We start from the raw sequence: 12,516 nt of genomic DNA, 5'->3' as shown, positions 1-12,516 counted from the left end.
TTGAGTTCCTTTGGGGAGAAAGGCGGGGTAAAAATAAAGTATAATAATAATAATAATAATAATAATAATAATAATAATAATAATAATAATAATAATAATAATAATAATAAAGGGGAAGAAGGTGCCTTTAACCAGAAGCCCTGCAAGCCTGAAAAACAAACTGAAATGGGAATTGCATAAGACTGTAAACATTTTTTTCTTTTTTTAATTAGAAAACAAAGTGACAATATCATTAATTACAGAAAGAAATTTCCGTACTGGAGAAGGAAATTGCAGAACAAATTCCAAGAAGTACTAGCCACTTACCTGCCAAAGACAGGTTCCTATTTTCCCAATTTCTCCAGCAAACATTGTCTACCAGTTTCTCCAGTAATCTAAGCAGTATCTAAGCAGTTAATCAACCAAGCAGGCACCACTGGTCTTTCCCAGTGCCTTGCCAGAATGATTTTGGCAGCAACAAATAAATCTTAAATCTCTTTATGTATACTGTTTAAATTATTTAGCAATACAAGTGAAGACTCCATGTTAAGTAGTATGCCTGTGACCTGTGTGATAATTACTACTTATCATTACTGTTGATTTCTATACTGTCATTCATGTGCATGGTGTTTTACATATTAGCTGGGTACCCTCCAATAAACACAAGAAATAGGGTCATGGATTATAATTGGGCCACATTTATTCAATCAACACCAATAAACAAGGTACTGGCAAAACCCTGCAGCACATCTCTCAATCACTCCTCCCCCTTGCTATCTTCCCCTAATCCAGTGGTTCCCAAACTGTGAACTGTGACTTCCTAGGGGACCGTGGAATCCTCGTGAAATACCCGCCACCCTATACAGTGGATAGATTTGTAGCCTTAATGGAGAGCCATGGCCAATGACACAGTAGGTTGAATTACCAGTCAGAAAAGTTTGGGAACTGCTGCCCTAATCTATCACATTAGGGGCACAATCCTAACCCCTTATATCAGTGTTTCCAGCACTGACATAAGAGCAATGCAGCTCTGAGCTAAGGGAACAAACATTCCTTTACTTTGAGGAGGTCTCCGTGAGTGACACCCAACTGCAGGATGCAGCACACGTTCCATTGGCACCACTATGCCAGTGCTGGAAAGTACTGACATAAGGGGTTAGGATTGCGCCCTAGGTCTATTAGCCAAAATTTAAACGCAACACTTGTCAGGTTCCAGAGACTACTACATCTATATGCTCCCTAAGATCCACTTACTGTGGAGGCCTTTGTGGTGATATGTCAATCTTCTGAGGATTGCTTTGGCCAGGAGTTTGGTGAATATGGTTTGGGAAGAGATTGGTATTTTCAGTTGTGTAGATCAGTGCTTGTGACCTTAGCATCAAGGTTGACCCAGTTCAGAAGTTTCCGGTTTTGACATTGGTCAATAATTCTGTTGGGCATCCTTCCAGAAACCTGCTCTTAAAGAGAGAGTCATGACCAATGTCATCATTGGAGTACATCTGTTATTTTCTTCTCTGTTCCCTGCAACTGCAAGGTTGCAGACACCGACCAACAGCTGCAAAACTTTTAACATGCTTTAACCATACAGTATTGGGTGAAAGCCTAGCGCTACTTTGCATTATCCTCCTCATGTTAATTGCTTGCTTGTTTTACATTGGCAATTAAGTCCTTAATCAATCGTGTTTGGTGTCTGTTAAAACCTCAGTGAGCGAAAATAGGATAACATCCTAATAAAGTGCAGCAGTGGTATTATTTTTGTCAATTTCAGCCCAGTGAGGCCAATTTATCCTTTGTAGCTCTAGCCTCCTGCTGGTGGAACGTCATCAAAACCAATTGAATTACAGCTGCTTGAACAGTAATCATGCAACAAGGGGAGAGGTTTACGGTTTGTTCTTGTTGATGGGGATAGCTGAAGAGTCACGCACCATTCCTCCTGTGACAACAGTGATCATTAGCTACTCAGAGGTGCATCTTGACCTACAACCCAACTATACTAGAGTATTTGTATTTAAGCCCTATGTATGTAGTCTTGTTAGCCTTAGTAGAACTAGCCTGCCTTGAATCCAATAGGTCATTTTAACATGCCCCTTGCTACTTTGAAACAATGTTAGGGTTTTTACCTGTATTTCACAGAGGAAACAAAACATTAATCCCACACAAATAGCATTCTAATTATTCTTACCTGTGAATGAATCTAAACTATATGGAAGAATGAGGCTGTGGTTTATTGCGAAACCTTAAAAAAAAGTTAATGGCACCATCTAATTGCGAGCTTGTTAACAGGACTATTTGGAACATATCCAGTCAGTTGGGAAACAGCTACCTGGCCTATTTCAAAATGCTGTTTTTGAGCATTAAAACCCTTAAAAATAGGGGCACCACTGCATTCCTCACAGATATAAAGAGACATTTCATGTGAACCTGTCAACATTTCATCCACAATGCATGCCCATCTGTCAAAGTCTCTTGTGGAAGCCGAAGGGCAAATTCTGAAATTGTTCTGGTTATTTATTAATGTAAGCAGCTTAACATAAGAAGAACACTGCTGGGTCAGGCCAAGGGCCAAACTAGTCCAGATTTCTATATCTCACAGTGGCTCACCAGATACCTCAGAGAGCACACAAGACAACAAGAGACCTGCATCCTGGTACCCTCCCTTGCATCTGGCATTCTGAGGTAGATTAAAACCAGGAGGTTGCATATACCAATCATAGCTTGTAACCTGTGTTGGATCTCCTCCATAAATCTGTCCTAGTTTAAGCTAGGGACTATGTGGCTAGGTTGCGTTCAGGAACTTTTTATACTTGCACAAATACTAGGATATCTTGCTTTCCTTTCAGCATGGAATTCAAAGTGGCATACATCCAAGCACTTCTAGATGCTACTACATCATTTTCCTTGGACTCATGCATTAAACCAGGGGTCTCCAAACCCTGGCCCGGGGGGCCAGATGCGGCCTGCAGGAAGCCTCTATCTGGCCCGCAGTCAGCCTCTTGTCCCCTGAAAGCCTCTGGCCCACTTGGCAGAACGTGACAGGAACTGGAGAACAGGAACACAACAGGAACAGGTTGTGTCTGGAGGGTGTTCTAAGGGCCAGAGACATTGAATGAACAAGCCAATTCATTCATTTGTTCACTCCTCTAAGTTCTATCTCTAATTTATTTATATAAATTTTATATTTAAATTTTGTTTTCTGGCCCTCAACACCGTGCCAGATATTTGACACTGCCCTCTGGCCAAAAATTTTGGAGACCCCTGCTTTAAACTACAACAATGTTGATAAGGAAAAAGGAAACATTGGTGAGTCAGGGTTGGGGAAGAGAGGAGAAAGGTGGCATGTGACATCTGAGGGAATAGAAACAAGACAAAGGTGCCATTTTCTATACAATACTGTACTGAAAAAAGGAAGAAGAGGTATGAAGGATGGCATGAGAGATGAGATGCAGGATTTGATCTATAATCACACAAGTACCAGGATGCAGAAACCTGAATCAATGGATTACAGCATTTTTAACAAGCAAAAATAAGGGGCCCAAAGAACATTGCTAATGAAATTGCAGTGCTTGGGTAGTTGGTGTAATATTTTAGCTAATTTTTTAAAAAATAGAGAAAAAATGGCAAAATTCATTAAAACTAAGAGCTCCTTCATGCTTCGCTTAACAACTAGAGCAGCTATTTTTAACCACTGTGCCATGGCGCATTGGTGTGCCATGAATGATCTGCAGGAGTGGCACATTAGTAGGGTCATTAGTAGGAATGGCACATTAGTAGGGTCATTGGACTGACTGACAATCAGCCTGAAGAAAACACAGATCATGGTTCAGGATGTGGACTCACCTCCCTGCATTACAATCTCTGAGCATGAACTGGAGGTTGTCCATGATTTTGTGTACCTTGGCTCAACGATCTCTGACACTCTTTCTCTCGATACCGAGCTAAACAAACGCATCGGTAAAGCAGCTACTACGTTTTCCAGACTCACAAAGAGAGTCTGGTCCAACAAGAAGCTGACGGAACATACCAAGATCCAGGTCTACAGAGCTTGCGTCCTGAGTACACTGCTGTACTGCAGCGAGTCATGGACTCTTCACTCACAACAGGAGAGGAAACTGAACGCTTTCCACATGCGCTGCCTCCGATGCATCCTCAGCATCACCTGGCAGGACAAAGTTCCAAACAACACAGTCCTGGAACGAGCTGGAATCTCTAGCGTGTATGCACTGCTGAAACAGAGACGCCTGCGTTGGCTTGGTCATGTTGTGAGAATGGATAATGGCCGGATCCCAAAGGATCTCCTCTATGGTGAACTCGTGCAAGGAAAGCGCCCTACAGGTAGACCACAGCTACGATACAAGGACATCTGCAAGAGGGATCTGAAGGCCTTAGGAGTGGACCTCAACAGGTGGGAAACCCTGGCCTCTGAGCAGCCCGCTTGGAGGCAGGCTGTGCAGCATGGCCTTTCCCAGTTTGAAGAGACACTTGGCCAACAGACTGAGGCAAAAAGGCAAAGAAGGAAGGCCCATAGCCAGGGAGACAGACCAGGGACAGACTGCACTTGCTCCCGGTGTGGAAGGGACTGTCACTCCTGAATCGGCCTTTTCAGCCACACTAGACGCTGTTCCAGAACCACCTTTCAGAGCGCGATACCATAGTCTTTCGAGACTGAAGGTTGCCAACAGTAGGGTCATTGGGGATGTGATCTCGCCACTTGGCAGTAAGGTGTGCCTTGTCAATTGTCAAGACACCAATGGTGTACCTCGACGGTGTTCCTTGACAATTTTAACACTTTGACAGTGTGCCATGAGATGAACAGGGTTGAAAATTGTGAACTAGAGATATTTCCAAAATCCATAAACTGAGTAAGCAGCGAATTACGGCCCAATCCTATTGGGTTGCCACACTGGTGGAACACGCATTCTGCTAATACTGACTGCTGAAAATCAGCTGTGGAGTGCTGGACACCAAGCACAAGCTGCTGGTGCACCAACAAGAAGGCCAGAGCCTTCCCACATATGCTGGCGGGCCTCGGAAGGGCTGCTGGAGCAGGTAATCCTGGCACTGGGGAAGAAACAGGGTGGAAGGTAGGGGGAGTGTGGAAAGGGGCAGAGAGAGGGCAGAATGGGGATGGGATGAGGCGGGTTGTGGGCTGATTGGACCCGGGAGGGCAGCGGGCTTGTTGGTGGCAGAGCCAACCTCCTTCCTGAACTGATCAACCTGGACTATAGAGCTGATGCAGATCTGAGTTGGCCCATCACAGCTGCGGTGGCTTACTCCAGGGCAAGGGGACAAATGTCCCTGAGGAGACCTCCAGCAGGCAAAACACCCCCACAGGATACAACAGAGACTGTGCTGCTGCATAGACAGGGAGTTAAATACGACTGGGCAGTAAGTTATTTCTGAGTGGTCTCTGAGATTGCTTGTTAAAGATTGGTTGATTCTAAACTGAGCTGACAGAACTTTGCCCATGACCATTAGCAACTGCAGTTTCAAGCTGCACACTTTGACAGTCAAGATTTCAAGCTATCTTAATCTTCTGATTAAATATATGCCCTGACTTTGCACTTTGGGATACAAAGAGCTGCTAGAACTGATCAGTTCCAATAACCATTACTTAAGAGACAGCCCTCAAGTGTTTTCTAACTTTGAAATAACAAATGTAATTGTTCCCCCCCCCAAATTGGTCTCATTAACATTTATTTATCAGCTTTCTTAAACTCAATCCCAAAACCCAGACAACTGTTTTATGGCAGCATATTCCTTAATAACTACCAAGTGAGTCAACGATGCAGTTCAAAAATGGAAAATGATTGAAATAACCTTTCCTGGTGCTAGCGACTTCTTAATGTTGCAGTCAAATTCCATGGAATGCCATTTTCCTGTGAAAAATGCAAGGCGTTATTTATTTCTTACCCAAGAGAATTTTATAAAGCGACTCACACTTTTGTGTCATATCCAGTTGTTTATGATCATAATGTGTTTTAACAGCTTGTGCCCTCTACTGGCTTAAATATAATAACGAAGAAAAAAAAAAAGATAAGCATAAACTGCATAGGGAAAGGTATTTTTTGGTTTCTTAGAACTGAAAATTCTTGCAAAATATAGCAACAACAATATATTAAGCTTTTTTTTAAAGCTACTGTACACTATAAAACATAAAATGATATAAAACATAGAAAGGCACTGTACTCTATAAAACATAAACTGCAAAAGCCTGCCCTGCTCTTTCAATTTAAAGAGACATTTGAAGAAGATGGAAGATGAAGGCTGATGAAAGATGAAGTAGAAGAGGAGAAGCACCAAATTCCTAAATTCTTAATGCACCACAATTTTATGTTCCACCTATGCAAAAGAAGACATAGGGATATGCGACCTATTGTACAATTTTCTTGATTTCAATTTTAATTACATGTACAAATACATCATCTACAGAAAGTACAGTACTTTTCTAAATGGCATATTCATATTAAGAATATTTATATACTGCTTGCATAACTAAATAAATGATTGGCAACCTTCAGTCTCGAAAGACTATGGTATAAGCCTACAGCACCCAGTATTCCCAGGTGGTCTCCCATCCAAGTACTAACCAGGCCTGACCCTGCTTAGCTTCCGAGATCAGACGAGATTGGGCATGTGCAGGGTAACAATTGCTGCAACTAAATAAGTATTTCTTTTGCAAATGCGGATCAGAATGATGATGACACAACCAGGAGGACATCTGGTTGTATGACAGCTATGGGCTAGTTCACACATGCAGTGGTACTACTTATTTATAGGTGTTGCTTATACTGGTGCACAGCTGTGTCCGCATGTAGGACATTGTAGGCCGACAGTACCTGATCTTGCCAGCTCACAGAACTCCAGCCATTATCATGATCATTGCAACTCATTTTGAACATGGCATGCCTTTAATAATAAATAATAATATAATATCTGAACAATTGTATGCAGCAACAAAGCAACATGCTATCCTAGGCTGCTCGTTTGCTCAGGCTTTATCCAGCTGCTGAATATTTAAGCCCTTTCTTGGGCATACACTGGCCAATCCATAACGCTGTTCACTGACCACACAGTCACAGCAAAAGGCATTCATAGAACACTTCGTGGAACAGTTAGCTTCTTGACACTCCACAAACAGGCACAAGAAGACTACAGCATGCATGGTTCAGTCGCTGCATAGACCAAGCATTGGGCTTGCATGTGACACAAGACCCTTATTGCAGCAGTCCACCCATTCAGCCACGCATGCACTCACAAATTCCATGCCCTTTGCAGCATTGCCAGCTCCTGCTGCCTGGTATAGTTGTCAATATGCCACTCTCCCCTTCTGTGGCTATGCGCCATGGCAGCAAAGAATGGGAGTCATGACCCTTTGCTGGAGTGTGAGGATTCAGAGCCTCAGGATGTTCAGAGCCTCAGGAAGCCTGCGGCATACATTGAACCCTGGTAGTAGACAGAACCCTCCCTGAACTCTCCTGGTCCCATCCTGAGAGGTAAGGTCCCACTGAGGTAAGAAACCACTAGGTAAGAAACCACTAGGGTGGGGAGCAGGGATCTCTGTCTGCTGACAGCAAATGTGATCAAGACAATGTGTTTATTGCATAGTCTCAAAAACATCATCATCATCAAGAGCAGCATCTGAAAGAGAAACACCCAAGTGGGGCTGCCAACCATCTCATCTTGGCACACTCTGGTCCTCTTTGTAAGTTATCCCACATGTTACTTGAGCTGCAATTGAAGTCCTGTTTTCAAACCTGAAGTGTTCTTAGATTCCAGATAGAGCCCTTTTTCTTCTGTGCAGGTTTTAGCTTTTCTCCTGGGGCTGATCCCATACATGTGATTTCTCATGTGAAAGATAGTACAGTGTATGAGAACCACAAATCTCACTACTCGGGGACTAAACACTTGCATTCACTGTAAGTTAAATGCAGTACACTTGAGCCCTATTGATTGTCACCACACTTAAATGTGCTAACTGCACATTTGTTTTTATATAGCTAGAACACTTCTATTAAGATAATAACCATTACCTTTAAAAAAAAACAACTTTGTGAGACTTTTGGAACACTGGAGACTATAGAACTTGAAGCTCTGTGCCAATAAAGGTCTTATGTATGTATGAACTTGAAGCATAATGTAAAGAGAGATGGGGGAATTCCATACTGGAAAGAGGATTAAGACACAACCTTCCATTTTGAGATTTTTAACCAATTCCTGCTCTTCCATTAGAATGAAACCTTGTAATTTTCCTTCTTATCCCTCTTCGACTGAAATTTTCCACTGGCATCCTATTTGAATAATAAAGAAACAAAAACATACCCTCCAGTAAGAAGCACACATGCTATAACTTCTCAGCGTGGGCAGCATTAGTCACAGGTGCTAAATGAAACACTAATTGACATATTTATATCGTCGTACCAAACCCACTCGATGCAGTGCCACTAAATTGTCTATTCTGAAGAAAGGCAACACCCATGTCTACAGCAGTGACATTCTCTTCGCTCTCTTCAGAGGCTGCACTTCACCTTGAAGGAAAACTGGGACGCACTTAGCATTCTTGTGCAAAAACATCAAAGCTCAATATGCGCCCATTGTGCAGCTAGAGCAAGACTGCTGTATCAATGGGAATCCGTTTGCTTAGGAGTTGGCTGAATAAGGAGTGGGGCATTCTCCCTTCTCAGCTATATGCATCTATACTACCCCATACTTTACTCCTGGCATTAGCTGCTGCTCTCTCATCCCAGTTCCCTGCCCCCAATGCCATTTAGGGGTATCTGGGAAGCCAACAACAGCAATATGCTTCAATGCACCCTTCTATTTATTCATTACTTTTGTATTCTACCTTTCTCCCCAAAGGGCACCCAAGGTGGCTTCTACCTTAGTATTATTATTATTACAGTACTTAAATACTGCCTTTCTCCTACACTCAAGGCTGTTCACATAGGCGGGATGAACACAAACCCCATTTTTCAATGAGGTTTTTACAAGTATTGTTCCATAAAAGAATCTCGTAGATTTCTCCAGATATTTCACTTCATAGTGCAGGGATCATCCTGAATACCAACTTTAGAGCCCTCCAAGCTCTTGTAGGCACCTGAAAACCAAGCTTCAGACTGGTTCTCAAGATGTTATCTTTTTTGTTTGTTTGCCAGCTGACTCCTCCACACTACTCTGCAATGCAGAGATATGCCAGCAGCCTCTCTCAGACTCTCTCTCACAGTCTCTTGGCCTCTCTTCCAAGCAGCTGATCCTGCTTAGCTCTTTCAGACAAAGTGACAGCTTAACCTCCAGACCACACCTCCTGCCCTTGACAAAATAACTGGCCTGAATGAAGAGCCAGCAGGTAAGGATCCCTGCAAAGCCCACATCTGGAATACATGTCATTCATCCAGAGGCAGCCCATGCCTCCCTGCTGCTTGCTGCTCTCCCTCCCCCCCAGTTGCGCTGGACCTGTGCACACACCCACACCCTGTGGATCAGGGGGGAAGGCAGATAAGTGACAGTGCAATCCTGAGCTTCCTGGCTACCACTGTATCCAGTGGGTGCTGGGAAGCCTGCAGGAGTCTCTTCAGGGAAGGCAGTTTTCTTCCCTTCCCCTGGGGAAAACCCCAAGCCCCACAACGGGGCTTTTCAAGTCTGTGTTGGCTAATTTGTTGGCACAGACTTGAGAATCTGTGTTGGGCCAGAAGCAGAGCTCCACTGGTCCCACCCCCCCTCCCTCTTACAGCACATTTGCAACACCCAGTGTTGGCACTAGAGCTCAGCTGGAGCTCAGCGCCAGCACTGGTGCTGAGGAACTTTAGGATGGCCCTAAATGGGCAGGCAGAGGAGCATTGGGGAGTGCCCGATCACTCACCCACTTTCCTAACGTATCTATGGGGAGAATGAACAAGCATGCCTCCCTGTGAATAGTGTGGGAAATTCAGTGGGAGGTGAGGCTTTGGTAAACTCCTTGCAAAGTACTGAGTCAGATAATCTTCCATTGTGTGCAGTGAGATCCCATAGTCACAAGCTGATGAATAATCAGGCTGAATATGTGTACTTTTTTTATATTCAAAGCAGACAAGAGGGAAGGGGTGGCAATGGCTCCTGAATTAGGGTCCCGTTAGGGAGAAGGGCGAGATAAAAATAAAGTTTTATTATTATTATTATTATTATTATTATTATTATTATTATTATGCCACTCACACATGCAATTGGTGGAATGGTAGCTGTTAAACACTAACACATTCACTGGGTGCTGCCCTGCCTGACAATCCATTTGTGCAAACCACCTCTCTATATGGCTTTAAGCATTTTCATCACATTATACCGCTTTGTGAACTTTTAGTTGAAAAGCGGAATATAAATACTGTTAATAATAATAATTATTATAGTGCTTTTGGAATGTGCAGAGCATTTCACATGCATTATATTGGCAGTGCACTCTGGTGGCCTGGTCACATTTATAATAATAATATAATAATAATACAGGTATTTATATACTGCCTTTCTTGGTCTTTATTCAAAACTTTATTCAAGGCGGTTTACATAGGCAGGCTTATTTAAATCCCCATAGGGATTTTTACAATTGAAAGAAGGTTCTATCTTTCAAGAACCACAACATTCAGATGTTTCCTTCTGATCTGGTTTCACATTCTGGCCTCCATCCTCCCACGCTCAGAGCAGATGGAATCGCTCGGCTCAGCTTGTCAGCTGCTTCAAGGTCGCACGGTGCCGGTGGCCTCGAACTGGCGACCTTGTGGATGTTGTCTTCAGGCAAATGGGGGCTCTACCCTCTAGACCAGACCTCCTGCTTTCATGCAGGTGGCCCTGCTTGCCCATGTTGTCACTGCAGCCCCAACAGAGTGGGTATATTCTGCTGATGGAAGGCTCATTCCATCACAGAAGGCACCCATAAGATTGGGCTGTCATTGTCCTACAGGGCTTCAGATTTTGTCTAGGTTTGCTGCTGCTTGCTTTACTGTAGCCTTGTATCATTTGTGTTTTTAATTGGTGATGTTTTTAATTGATACAATAAGACACCTTGAGTCAGGGTGACCAGATGTCATAATGGCAAAAAAGGACAAGGCACCCCAAAATGTAGAACAGGGCATGACAAAATGAAAACACTTGCATATTGATTTCATGTGGTTAATTTTACCACTATAAAATAACAGTATATTATTATTAAATTTAAAACTATATTACATATAATTTATTAATTACAAGAACTCTATGTGCTGCCTGCAGGGACCTGCTCACAGGAATAAGGACAACATTTAAGTTGTTTTCCGGGACATGAGGCTGAGAAAGAGGACGTCTGGTCACTCTGGCCTTGAGTTCCCCCAAAGTTTGGATAGAATTTTTAAATAACTTACTCCCTAACTAACTAACTAACTAACTAACTAACTAACTAACTAACTAACTAACTAACTAACTAACTAACTAACTGACTGACTGACTGACTGACTGACTGACTGACTGACTGACTGATGGTGAGGAGAAAACTGACCGGTCTGTCTAGTACATAAGAACAGCCCCACTGGATCAGGCCATAGGCCCATCTAGTTCAGCTTCCTGTATCTCACAGCGGCCCACCAATTCCATTTCCATAGTAAATTCCATAGTAATTCCATTCCATTGTAAATCCATTCCATAGTAAATTCCATAGTAATTCCATTCCATTGTAAATCCATTCCATAGGAATTCCATTCCATAGTAAATTCCATTTCCATAGTAAACCTTTGCTTCTCTGTTGTTGCGAAATGCCCAGGAAAATGCATCACTATCTCACTGCCCTCAAGAAGTAGTCAATCTGCTTTGATACCCCTGCGCTAATTTTACTAAGGTAAGAAGCAGAATGCTAGCAGGTGCAGACCTAGATGCTTAGTGGAAACCGCATGGCCAGCCACAAGCTGGTGCAAAAGGTGAAGACAAAGGAAGGGTAACAGGAAACTGTGTGTAGGTGTAAAACAGAGACAGCTTTTCTATAAAAGTGTACTGAAAGCTTAACTTGTTGGGCTGTTGCTTTGCTCCTGCGTGGAGGGAACCCCCCATTTGCAAATGTCCAAAATAAATGCTGACCAGTTTTCCTCCTAAGTAGTGTGTCTTGAAGTTTCTAAGCCTCACAGGTGAATGAAAGCGAACACAGTAGCAGTCATAACATGAGCATATGTTCAGAGCAGCACCTCCTAAGCTTTTGCTGACAGAGTCTGATAAGTCAAAGGCATACCTTTTACATAGCTGGTATACATAAGAAAACAAAACCATATGTTAGTTCTCTGGTAAGCATTCTAGTGTTGTGTCACAGCCTTTGCTAATACAGTCTGACATGACTTGATAAGGAAAATGCATACCTCCTACGTAACCACATGAACGTACATAAACAAAGCAACAAGGCTTTCTGCCATCTATTCACCAATAGTAATGACTGTAGCAATCACATTTCTGTAATAGCAGTAGCAGCAGGATAGCAAATAATGCAACATCTTGTTATTGTTTCTCCTCTATTGCAGAGTGAATAAAATTCCTTCAGGGCTTTATATAGTGAAATCC

The 12,516-nt window shown here is 42.8% G+C and overlaps 1 pseudogene; it reads right to left on the bottom strand.

The window, feature by feature from the left end:
- Positions 1–6,517: 6,517 nt before the first annotated feature.
- On the bottom strand, positions 6,518–6,637 carry LOC136642282 (5S ribosomal RNA; annotated as a pseudogene).
- Between the last annotated feature and the right edge of the window lie 5,879 nt (positions 6,638–12,516).

The sequence above is a fragment of the Tiliqua scincoides genome, chromosome 2 (genome assembly GCF_035046505.1).
Source record: "Tiliqua scincoides isolate rTilSci1 chromosome 2, rTilSci1.hap2, whole genome shotgun sequence".
NCBI classification, from domain to species: Eukaryota; Metazoa; Chordata; class Lepidosauria; order Squamata; family Scincidae; genus Tiliqua; species Tiliqua scincoides.
Note: the sequence above shows the minus strand (reverse complement) of the source record. Positions and strands in the feature narration are given on the sequence as shown.